The 12,460-nt window shown below is 41.3% G+C and overlaps 1 protein-coding gene and 1 long non-coding RNA gene across 2 annotated transcripts in view; both read right to left on the bottom strand.

Moving 5' to 3' along the window:
- Positions 1–12,460, bottom strand: part of RORA (RAR related orphan receptor A) — a 737,001-nt gene that overhangs the window by 571,576 nt on the left and 152,965 nt on the right. The gene's annotated exons all lie outside the window — the stretch shown is intronic.
- LOC116564538 lies at positions 5,967–8,614 on the bottom strand. Its single transcript, XR_004274953.1, has 2 exons — positions 7,735–8,614; positions 5,967–7,698 (listed from the first exon to the last, which is right to left on the bottom strand). It is a non-coding gene; the product is annotated as an uncharacterized LOC116564538 (long non-coding RNA).

The raw sequence follows: 12,460 nt of genomic DNA, 5'->3' as shown, positions 1-12,460 counted from the left end.
CAACAGAGCCTTCCCTAATGTAAGTTGATCCTTACTATGAATGCTCATTCCACCCTTTTTTCTCTTTTGCCACACCTCATGATGCTTCTATTTTCCACATTGACTGGTTGATCAATGCCTCTGCAATCCCACTAGCACCATGAGGGCATCAAAGGGGAATAAAAAAAAGGCATTAAAATAATATCTTTTGAATAAATAAATGGATTCAGATGACAATACTGCTACCCTGTAGAGGCTGGTCAGAAAATATGGGGCAGCGTAGGATACCTGGATAGTTCTACCTCTAAGGTGCTGTTTCATATTGGTTGCTTCCTCCTTTTGCATTCAAAGAATCCAGTATAAAGCTCATGCTGGTACAAGTTTGACTGCAAAATTGGGAGAGAAAAGGCCATTTAGAGCACAAAAATATCCACCAAGACTTTGTTTCCATTGCATAATCCATTTCCTTCATGCAAGACTCTGGCTTCACTCCTTTAATATGATTACGTTTCATATTCTCCAGTAACTTCATTCTACCCCAAAAGCAGACAGCTCCTCTTTCTACCATGGCCAGTGTTCCCTTCAAAATTGATTGCAACTTGGGTGAAACATCTCAGTGGAAAGCCAACAACTGAATCCCACGCTCAATGTTCCTCTTCTGGAGTAGGGTTTAGACCTCTTATGCCTACTTCCCTGAGAAATTTACTAATGTGTCTAGCGGTTTTTATGACTGTAAAGACCCAGTCTGCAAGGGGATATTAGCACTCAGCTACCTTCCACATGCAACATGACCTTCCCATTTTCACCCATCACTCATCAACTTTTAACAAACATGGCCTAAAGATTCCATGGTGGAAGACAGGCATTGTGGAACCAGAAATGGACATGACTCTGCTACACGTTCAACTTCTTTCAACGGGGAAACTTTGTTTTCAGGAACAAATGATAAAGATGTGAGTAGTTTACAACTTCTACAATTGTGGGAAGAGAGGGCATATTCCTTGAGAACACAGAATACCCTTTCAAGAAGTTCCAGCTCTCTTTGGAGCCAACTAGGTAAAAATGTCATTTCTCAAGTCTGAAGAATCAAAATCTTCCTTCTTCTAGATCCACATGCTATGAAATTAAAGGATTCATAAGACCACCCCACCCCTCCCCCAAAAAAAAAAGGGTGGATAGGCTAAGGCCTTGGTCCATTGAGCATTGTCATTTTTGGCACTTGCATTAAAGGTACGACTGTGGAAAAGAATGACTGCAACCTGATTTCAATGTCAAAGGTTAAAGATTTGGCCCAGGTGCCTCTAGTACCTCTCCCAAGTTAACCACTATTGACATATTATCTATGCATTAGTCTACTCTTTTTTTTTTTTTTTTGAGATGGAGTCTCACTTTGTCACCCAGAATAGAGTGCAGTGGCGTGACCCTGGCTCGCTGCAACCTCCATCTCCTGGGTTCAAGCAATTCTCCTGCCTCAGTCTCTTGAGTAGCTGGGATTACAGGCACACAACACCACACCTGGCTAATTTTTGTATTTTTAGTAGAGACAGAATTTCACTATGTTGGTCAGGCTGGTCTCGAACTCCTGACCTCAAGTGACCCACCTGCCACGCCCTCCCAAAGTGCTGGGATTACAGGTGTGAGCCACCACACCTGGCCTAAACTTTTAAACTCTCATTAATTTTTAACTTGAACAATTTAACTTAAAACTGCCTCTAATGATGTTGATGACAACGAGGGTAATGGCAGCCATTTGTTAAATACTTTTATAAATTTCAAGAATTATGGCAGGTGGACATACACCTCTCATCTAAAGATTTTAAAAATAATTTTAAGATTGTTATTTATTTCATTTTTAGATAAGAAAATCAAGAATCAGAATTATTGGGTAAAATGCCCATGACCAGACAAATAAATAGTGGAACAATGACTTAAACACTAGTGTTCTCATCCAGGACACTGTGGTGTCACCCTCAAAATAGATGCATATATTCTGCTGCCAGGTTCAAGGAACAAGTCCAAGTTCACACAGTTCCATTCTATAATGTTCATCCCATCCATTCTCAGCTTCCTAAATAAAAGACACTAAATACATTTGCCCTTCCAAGGTACTGTCTGAAATCCCTTGGCTACTTTAATTACCCCTCTCAGAGCTTTCCTTGGTTTTGTTAGGTTGTTCTTAAGGAGTATTGGTCCAACCATAGATGTATCAATAGTCAGAGACATGCTTTTGGTTTTGATTCCAGCATCCTCCATTATTATACCCAGCATTAGGTCTCTTAACCAAAGCCATATGTTGGTCAACGTCTTTGGGAAAATGTCTAAAATGATTTATAAGCCCATTTTCTAGGTTATCACCTATAATTCTGGATGCTTGCTCCAGTTATAATGTGAGGTGTTTCTTTTTCCATAGGCTTGGTTCATATGGATGTTCTCCTGTCTCTTTAACACACTTGGCCCACGATGGCTTTCTATTTCACTACGCAAATGATTATAGAGAAGTGTTAAACTGGATCAGCTCTAACCAATACCTAAGGGTGTATACTGTCTATAGTCCTCCATTCAGAGAAATAACATTGTTTATCTAACCATTATTTCCTGTCTTGAAGATAGCCTCCACCCATGAGAGTATTTCCTCTGCTATTACAGTCATTAACAATTTTAATGGGAGGAAATATCTGAAAAAATTCACTATGTCAATTGCATGTATTTGTCAGAGTCTCATGCAAATGGTTCAATTGTTCCATGTTCCTTGACATCTTGGACTCAACTTCGGAATATTTCATTGCTCTGGGCATCTAAGCATATACAAGCAAGGCAGAGTAGGTGGCTGCACAGTTGTTCTGTAAACATGAGCCATCTATTTAGTCAATATAAACCACTCTGGGAAGAACAGGATTTCTTTGCTCACATGAAGAGTCTCCGCTACTGGAAATGATCACAATCACCCAAGTTTTTACCTTTGGCTTAGCTCATTTAGCTCAAGACCTGCAACAAGTCACCCAATAACATGGTGAAAATTTTCTTGGGCACACAAGCGGTTAAAACCATTTCTCCACTCAGTGAGAGGCAGAAACAAGCACTCTTGAAAAAACAAAGAGAAATTAGTCTGATAATGAAAAACCACTGAAAGCAATTTATGAACCATTTCCCCTGACAATATATAAACGCTTAATATACTATACATAATTCAGGGTCGGTCTTCCTTTGATGCCTTCCTTCTAATCATCCACTTTTCTAGCAGAAATACTGACATCTGAATCTCTTTTTCCGCACTATTTCAAAGGGATATACAATAGCAAAAATGGCTATGCACTGGATGAAGCTAAAAGCTTGTACTGTTTATTCAATGGTACACCTCTGATAATTTAAAAAGAAGATTAATCAACTAGTTGTGAAACCAAATATTTGCAGAAACTAAGCACTTATGTAAAAACCTACAGTGGCCTTAAATAAACAAACTAGTTGATCATCACAAATTAAAAGAATTTAAATGGCAAAAACTACCATTTCTTTAAAAACTATGATAGCTAAGAAAAAAAAAAACTTTTGCAAAATAAAATTGGGTGGAGGATCTAATAAACAGGGAGCTATGGCATCCCAATGGAGAAAAAAGCAAAAAGAAGTTTCAGAAAGGATAACAAATTAGTTTAGCAAAGTCACAATAAGAGAGGGCAGACAAAAATAAAGGCATAGGATGCAGCGTCCAGGGAAAGAGGAAGGGGCGAGTGGAAACAGCTGGAATTGTTCAGCTGTGTCAACATTCGGCTGTTTCACAGATTGACTAGCAAAGTGTCATCTGAAACCAATTACATTCCCAAAACCCCACGGACCCAGTTCATAACATTGATTAATCCACATTGTGAAAAAGTCCCCAAGCAAAACTAGAACAGCTGTCAGCCCTTGGAGCTCAAAACACAGCAATTGCTTGAGGAAAAAAAAAAAGAAAGAAAATCTCCTCTTGAAATTTTAGGGATTTTCAGAAGGTATGTCTACTGAAACAGAAGATAAATTTAAAACTACTCCACCTCCTGTCTGTTTGAGCACAACCGGCTATAATTAGAAAAGCAGGGGTCATGTTAGAATAAACCCAAAGTCCATTCCCAAAGTCAGAATGGAACTGCCTCACAGGCTCTAATACCTTGTGTCTTTCTGCTCCTTTCTGGAGGTAACACCATCATTTGATGTTTTTAAAAGTATGGTTTTTTTTTTTCTTCTTCTCATCATTTTAAATGCATTAATCTACTCCCTTTGGGCCCATAAAAATATACGTTATATATTTTCTATTAAAAGCTGTTTTTATACCTCTTGTTCTATTTCACAGAGGTAGAAGAATACGAAAAGTCCTTGATTCGCAAGCATCTAACTTGTGCATGAGTCAAATAAAAATGGTCACTGCACTCCTCTGATGTGCAAAACTCCTGGTATAGGAGCCCGTAAAGGTGTTCACACACACTCCTATGCCCCCCACCCCGGGATCCCATATACCCCGTACCTTCTAGCAAAGCCACTCATCCAAAGATGACACACTCATGCCAAATGCCTTGGCCTTCCCCTGAAGCTACTGCAGCTTCAGATACCAGATACCAGATACTAGAAATCCAGATACCAGGTATGGCAGAGGGGACCCCAACACCATATAGGCAGCCATGAAGATCTCCTTAAGAAGTCTCCATTTCTGCAGATCCTGCCCTAACATCACCACTGTGAGGATACGGAAGTTGTAGGCATCTGGATGGATTTTTTCCCACATACATAAAATACATGCGTATTTGTTTGCTCATTCATTCAGCAAACATTTATTGGATGTCGATTCTATCTCAGACACAGGGTTGTACCCAAAAAACCAATATTCAGTTTATAAAACATTTGCACATACTGAATTTTGTAGATGGGTAAACTGAAGCTTCAAGAGGTTTAGTGACCTGCACAGGGCCATCTAACTAGTAAGTGTTACAGTTTGTACTTAAACCGAAGGCTATCTGCTACCTTTCACACGCCTTCCAAAAACCTTATTACTATATTATGCTTGACATGGGTTTTCATAAGCTAGCAGGGGAGCCCAAAAGCATGCAAAATATAGTTTCTACCTGGAAATGCATCCAAGTTACAAAAAAACTGGGTAGAAATTGGACTTTAAGAACATATGCGGTTTACATATTCAGATTACATTCTACTTTTGCTCCCTCCTCTATAAAAACCCCATTAGTAATCTAATGGATGACTCCACCGAAAAGCCACAGTGTAACTGCAAGTTTTATGAATTGAACTAAGTCTTTGATACACTGATTCTTTTTCTTCTGCATGCTTATGCAGATGTAGCACTAACCAATAGTACCAATATGAGGCGGTTTCTAACTCAAAAGCATTCAGAGAAAAGCAAACCTTGATTTTACTGGTACATCCCTCGATTGGAAGGGAGGGGAAGGGTGGGGTGGGGAGGGGAGGGGAGAGGGCAACTCACAATTCACTATGCCATGCAAAGGAATGGGCTTATTCTTTGGATTTCAGAACTGAGATGAAGGTCACCAAAAACAACAAATTATCTTAGATGTAGAGACAAAGTGTTACTAAATACTGTTCTTCAAATAGTAATAACATTTCTGGAGCTTTGCAGCAGGTAACAGCCCTACTGAGTGCTGAAGGATGCGTTGGGTGGGCCAGGGTATAGTCAACAGGTAGAGATGGGGTGGAGGGAGGACACTCAAAGACAGGGCGGTAAGAAACAACCACTAAAGTCTCTAGGTAGATCCTCTACTTCTTTCTTTTTACTATTTTTTCACCCTGAAGGATATTTATAATTATTGTTTTTTAAATGTTCGTGATATCACAGATAAAGAACACCAATTGCTCCCAATAGAACTCTAACTACAGTATATGTTTACAAGAGCAAATTACTGTTTATACATGGACAGGATTGTGAACAAGGGGAAGAACATTACAAATTATATGTTACTGAAGGAAAGCCAAAACATTTCCTTTTTTTTTTCTTCTTCTCATGAAAAGACATCATTACCTGTATATGCCCCTCCTCTCAGCTCCCTCAGTGGACATTGGCATCAATGAGCCCATTAATGAGCCCGTAAGGGGCGCATGATAAGACAACAAGGAGTTCCATAGTAAGTTTATATTTTTATGTTATGATTTTAGAACATGGGACAATAACCAGAGTGATGGAGGTAAAACTATTCATATTTCCATATTCCAAATTACTTCAAGAATCACTAGAGTACAGAGTTTATAACTTTAAATGCTAAATGGAGAAATCTTCTGTCCCAAGAATTGCACACATATGGCTTTCAAATAAATCTATCTCAAAAGGCCTATCATTTAACAAAACAGGAACAAAACTTTAAAAGAATACAAACGAAGTTTTGTATAAGTTGGTATCTTTTTTTATATACATTTCGAATAACAAAAAGTTACTGTAAGCTACACTTTTTATTTTATTATAAACCATTCTTATTTTATAAAATGTAGCCCTACTCCTGGAAAAAATATTTTTTGGGAACTAATGGGGGCCAACACATATATCTGAGGTTACCATATAACCCTAAGAAGAACACAAGGAACACAGTATTAGGCATAGCTCATTGGTTGAAATATCACTTTAAGGATTAAATGGGTAAAGTCCATGTAAAATGCTCAGAACAGGGCATGGGCCATAATAAAGTGCTGGAATAATATTAGGTGTTCAAAATCAGTGTTTGCATTCCATTGGAGTTCCAGGAAAAGTGCGTTCCAGGAATTTATGTTTGGGTAGACCTAAGGTAGTTTTGCAGCAAAAGATGACTTTGAAAAAGGAGGGATTTCTCTCCACTTCTCACCACCATCAAATGCATCTTTTCTTAACTCTCTGTAGAAAGAAGCAGAGAAAGGGCTGACAGTGCCTGTCTGCTCTGAAGTACAACTGGCCAAGGGCCAGACATGGTCTCTCTTCTCTTGCCTCTGTGCTGTAATTGACTCCTCTGAGCAGTTCCTTCCGATTCCTATGCCAAAGGCTCTTGTTAGATTGTGAGGCAAGGTGGAGGGCAGGGCGCAGCGATTCCATTTGTCACAACAAGCTTCCTTACTGCTCCTGTTTTATTTAAAACCAAGACACTCAATCCACCATGTGGGATCCTTAGTAGCACACCTCTCAAAGGCTTGCATTCATTCAGGGATGGAATGGACAGTGAAGCCCACCGTGGCACATTTCCTCACAGCCCTGTCAGCGCTCGCTGGTTCAGATTCTCAAATGGTATCAACTGCCCATCAATAGTGCCACTGTTTATACTGGAGGGCTGTAACTTGCCTCCACTTAAGAGAGTTTCAACGATATTGGCTTAGGGAATACAGGGAAATGGACTTGTGCAGACTTGAGAAAACCTCAGAACTGAAATTCAGTTAATCAGGTATCTGACTCAAAGTAAGGTAACCATTAAATAGGAATGCATATCTTGCCTTCTCAAGCTGCTTCCTACATCAATGCAATTATGCTTCGCCCATCTTCAGATGAGAGGCAGGCATCCATGTTAGATCTACTTTAAAAGAAAAAGACATGTTGGGGTTTTCTGAAGTTACTCAATTTCTCCACAATGTGTTCGCACCATAAATGCCAAGCATTGCTGAATCAATTGCTAAATTTCAAAAGGCATGCCTTGGCTTCAGATACATTAATTTTCTGGAATAACAAGCAGTCCCTTTTAATGGACATAAGATACTATTTCCTTCATCTTACCACTCATCTTGACCATAACACGTGGGATGCTTCAGAACCACTGGTGGGTTTCGATGGTTTTCTACTCAAGAACAATGTCAACTACAGAATGAGGCCTAGACACAAATCCACAGGGTATGCTTGCTATGATCATGAGGAGCAAAAAAGCTCCTCCAGGCCCCCCACCATCGTGCCAACACACTTTGATCTCACTTCTCCTTGTGAGCTCTTGAGAGGGTAAGCCTGTGTCTGCACATGAAGCCTTAGCTGCAGTGCTGGATATACTTAATGCCACCCTTTGCAAGCCTAAAAGAACAAGATCAAAGAATAAGACTGGTGCCATTAGAGAAGCCATTTGAGAAACTAAAACTACCTATAAGCCACCTATAAAGAAGTTACGTAATTCAAAAACATACAGCAAGCACCTACTCTGTCCCAGACCCTGCCCCGCAGTAGCCAACAATCCCCTCACTGATACAGACACAGACATAGATATTAGGTATGACAGTTAATTCTGTTATTTCAGAAAGAAACCATTTCTTCTTAACTGAACTACAGGCAGTATATCTACAAATGGGTTTACAGTTGGCTTGAAATTGATTCTGACTTTGAAATGCTGGTAAGGAAATAAGTCATATCTGTCAGTGCTTATCCTTCCTAATTATAGGAATACTTTTTAAAAAAAAAATCATTATTCTACTGAACTATTCCAAGAGGAAGTATCAGGAGGGTGGTAGACTCCTGGGAATATTTCTCCATGTTCTAGTTCCCCTCTTTTGCCTTAGATGAGATACAGGCCAAGCTGTGGGCTGCAACTAATTCACAGGAAAGCCATGGGATGTTTGCAAGATTTCATGGAGAGCCCAGGCATGGTGGCTCAGGCCTGTAATCCCAGCACTTTGGGAGGCTGAGGCAGGTGTATCACTTGGGGTCAGGAGTTTCAGTCCAACATAGTGAAACCCCATCTCTACTACAAATACAAAAATTAGCCAGGTATGGCGGTACATGCCTGCCATACCTGCTACTCAGGAGGCTGAGGCCTCAGAATCACTTGAGCCCAGGAGGCAGAGGTTGCAGTGAACCGAGGTCGTGCCACTGCACTCCAGCATGGGTGACAGAGACTCTATCTCAAAAAAAAAAAAAAAAAAAAGTTTCCATAGAGAAACAACAGCGGCACATTCAGATTCAGCATGGATTACTATTAAGTTATTTGAAACTAACTAACAAATGGAGCTAGTAGGTATTTCTCCTGTTACAGGGGGCACTGTGAAAAAGTTCCAAGACACAAAAGCACCATGAACTGAGAAAGTCTGGAAGCTTTAGGAATCTGGAGGGAGGAGGCTCTTTCCATCAGACTTTAATGTCCTTAAGCAACAGGCAAAGGGGCATCCCTGCTCTCCAAGGTCACCTTGAAGGGAGTTGCCATGACTCAGCCTCATGTTCAACCATGTCTTCCTAGGGAAGCCCTGCAGTGGGTGTCATCTGTGCAGATGGATCAGCTTCATTAATCAGTAAAGAACTTTGCTCCCCCCATTAGTTGATGCTTCTCATTGGTAGGGCACCTTCAGTCAACAGTCTGTTTGACTGGAGAAGTAAGGGTTTGGGTTGAGTAAAATGCCATCCCAACCCCATCTCAACTGAGCAGAACAGCCTATGAAAGAGACCAGGCAGATATAATTATCCCAGTTTTTGAGATGAGAAAACTCAGGTCTATCTGAGTTTAATGAGGTTAATGGATTTTCCCAGAGTCTCAAAGCTACTAGAGCAGAGCTGCGCCTTGACCTAAGCCTTCCATGTCTAAACCTCCTCCCGTTACACCACAGCTGCTTAGATTTTGAGCAAGAATTAGTGCCCTTCCCTGCTTCAACACACATACACAGTGGAGAAACAAGGAGTCATTCCCCTCAAGGCAAGAACTGTCCTATATCACACCCTCCTCATACAGGCTTGTGGAATGATTTGGCTCCTCCAGCTGCCAGGCAGCCCTGAAGCATCCAAAGGAGAGAAGTGACCACACTGTTACCCTGCTGAGGCAGCGGGGAGGCTGTCGCAAAGCCCATCTTCACTTCCTGAAAGCTTAGTCCCCGCCTTCTAGTCCTGCTCCTACCCTAGGCCATCTCTCTCCTCTTTGCAGAAAAAAGGTTGTGGAGATGCTCAAGAACCGGCAGGGATGCAGACCAGTGATTATCTGACACGAGCATGCATCAGATGTGCCAGGGGAGGTATGTTAAAGCAGAGGTCGCAGGGCCTGACCCCAGAGTAGCCAAGGGTGGGGCCAAAGAATATGCATTTCTAACACATTCCCCGGTGATGCTGATGCTGCTGGCTCAGGAACCACACTCAGCGATCCACCAACATACAGTGACTTCTCTCCTCCCAGGATCTCACTTATTGCTCCATGCATAGCAAAGATACTTATTGAGCAAACATTAAAAACGGCATCCCTTGATCATCTCAACAAAAACATTTCAACAACTTCTATCATTAGCTCTGTTTTAGACCCAGTGGTAAAAGTTAAAGTCCCTGCCTTCCAGGAACATGCAAGCTAAAGATAGACTTAATTCATGTAGACATGCACACAAAGATAAGACTACCATATTCAGATTATAATAAATCCCACTGAATAAAACAAAAGGCTTACAATAGAAACTGCAAAGTTCCTTGGGAAGTCTCCAAAGTTTGCACTTTTTAATTTTCAGTGATACCATCATCATGCCGTGGATCACTGTGCAGATATTACAACTGTATTTAATCACACATCTAAAGCCAGATTGGGCTGCTCCAACCTAATGCCACGTGAGTCCTTGAACTGCCATCAGCTGGCTCTGACAGCAGGCATGGCTGCAGCAGGCAGTTACAGAAATGGATTTAAATGTGGGTGACTCTTGGTATCAAAGATCTGTGAACTGTTCAGCTAAGCAGAGGAATCATCAGAATAATGATCATTTTTCACTCTACCCCCCTCCCTTGCTCGTTCAAAGGAAAAAACAAGCCCTTAATTGCTTCTTGAACTACACACAAGTGGGCCGTTGACTGTGGCTGTAATTCAGCATGGAGAAGCAAGGGAAACACTGAAACAGATTTTGTGGCGGTAATGCCTTAAACGGAGAAAACACTGCAGTGGGATCGGCAGGCACAGGACACTGTTAAGCGGAATGATACCTCCTTAAGGCACGGCTTGAGGTGTTGTCAGCTGTTGAAGTAATATTTCATTGTAGATGACACCAGGTGTGATCAAGAGGGAATATATTAACAACACAGGGGGTGTGGTGGGGGCAGGCAAAGGGTAGTGAGGGGAGAAAAATAAGGAGAGAGAACAAATAGAAACGACTTTAGAAGGACAGCACATTACAGATGCCCTACTGGATTTGGGCTCCTAATGAAGAAGGCAGTGTTTACGGGAACTGAAGAATTGTGGGTCATTTGCCATTTATCTTGAAAGATACATCGATATAAATGATTACGTATTGAGAAATCTGGACCATTTCCTTCATTCTAGACTATGGGTACCTAGATAGGGTTATGAACATGGAAAGGTAGAAACTGTTTTGCCCATCCTGCCCTTCAGTCCTAAGTCATGACCCTCTGTACAGGTAGCACTGGCCACAGGGAAGAGAAAACAGAGGCCTGCAACTGAGAAGCCTCCTGCCAACGACAAGCCTTTTGTAAACACTTCTCTCCATGTTTACCTAAGAAACATGCAGGCTTTCCAAGGAAAGCCTCCTTTTAAAAACTGTGCCTTTTTACTTCTCTGTGCTGTTAGGTCCCTAAAATAAAAACTAATGCCCACACTTCTTTAAGTCTCCCATCCCACTCCATCCAGAAACATCTGTTCTTCCCTTAGACGCCTTTTTCACTACATTACAAAGGTAGTGCATCCATTTCTGTACCCACACATGCAGGCCTGCTTCCACACCAGGAGAGAGTCGGGTGAAGGCCCCCACTTCCGTCTTCTATTCTCATGTAACATAGTGGCTATGTTACATCCTCATTAACACTGAACCTTGTTTGCAAATCAAGTGTCAGTGAAGAGAGCAAGCACTCTGATACGAGAAAAAGCCTAATACCTACTTCTTAGTGAAGTGACCACTGGATAATAAGAAAAAAGATTAGCATCTGTAAGTACTTACTACGTGCCAAGTCCATACTAAAGGCTTTATTTTAATTTTTTTTTTTTTTTTTTTTAGACAGAGTCCTGCTCTGTCGCCTAGGCTGGAGTACAGGGGTGCGATCATGGCTCACTACAACCTGCGATCTGCCTCCTAGGTTCAAGTGATTCTCCTGCCTCAGCCTCCTCAGAAGCTGAGATTACAGGCAAGCACCACCATGCCTGGTCTTTTTTTTTTTTCTTTCTGTAGTAGAGACAGGGTTTCACCATGTTGGCCAGGCTGGTCTCAAACTCCTGACCTGTGACCCACCCGCCTTGGCCTCCCAAAGTGTTGGGATTACAGGCATGAGCCAACACACCCGGCCCATACTAAAGGCTTTAAACAGATTCTCTCATTCAGTCCCAACAGTAACTGCTCTAGGTAGATACTATCATGATCCCCATTCTACAGAGAAAACCAGTGCTCAGAGATGGTAAGTAGATTGCAAAAGTCATAGTGATGGTGGTAAAGTCATGCTTTGAATCCCCATTTCTCTGACTTTGGTGTCTAAGCTCTCATATGCTATTAATGGCCAGAAAAGGTACCACAATCAGGGTACAACCTACACAGGGACAATGTGAAGGAGGGTATGGCCTGTCCATCTATCTATCCATCAATCAATCTATCTATCTATCTA

This window comes from Sapajus apella, unplaced genomic scaffold, assembly GCF_009761245.1.
Source record: "Sapajus apella isolate SASKATOON/1434 unplaced genomic scaffold, GSC_monkey_1.0 scaffold37, whole genome shotgun sequence".
Taxonomy (NCBI): Eukaryota; Metazoa; Chordata; class Mammalia; order Primates; family Cebidae; genus Sapajus; species Sapajus apella.
This window is presented reverse-complemented; position numbering and strand designations above follow the sequence as displayed.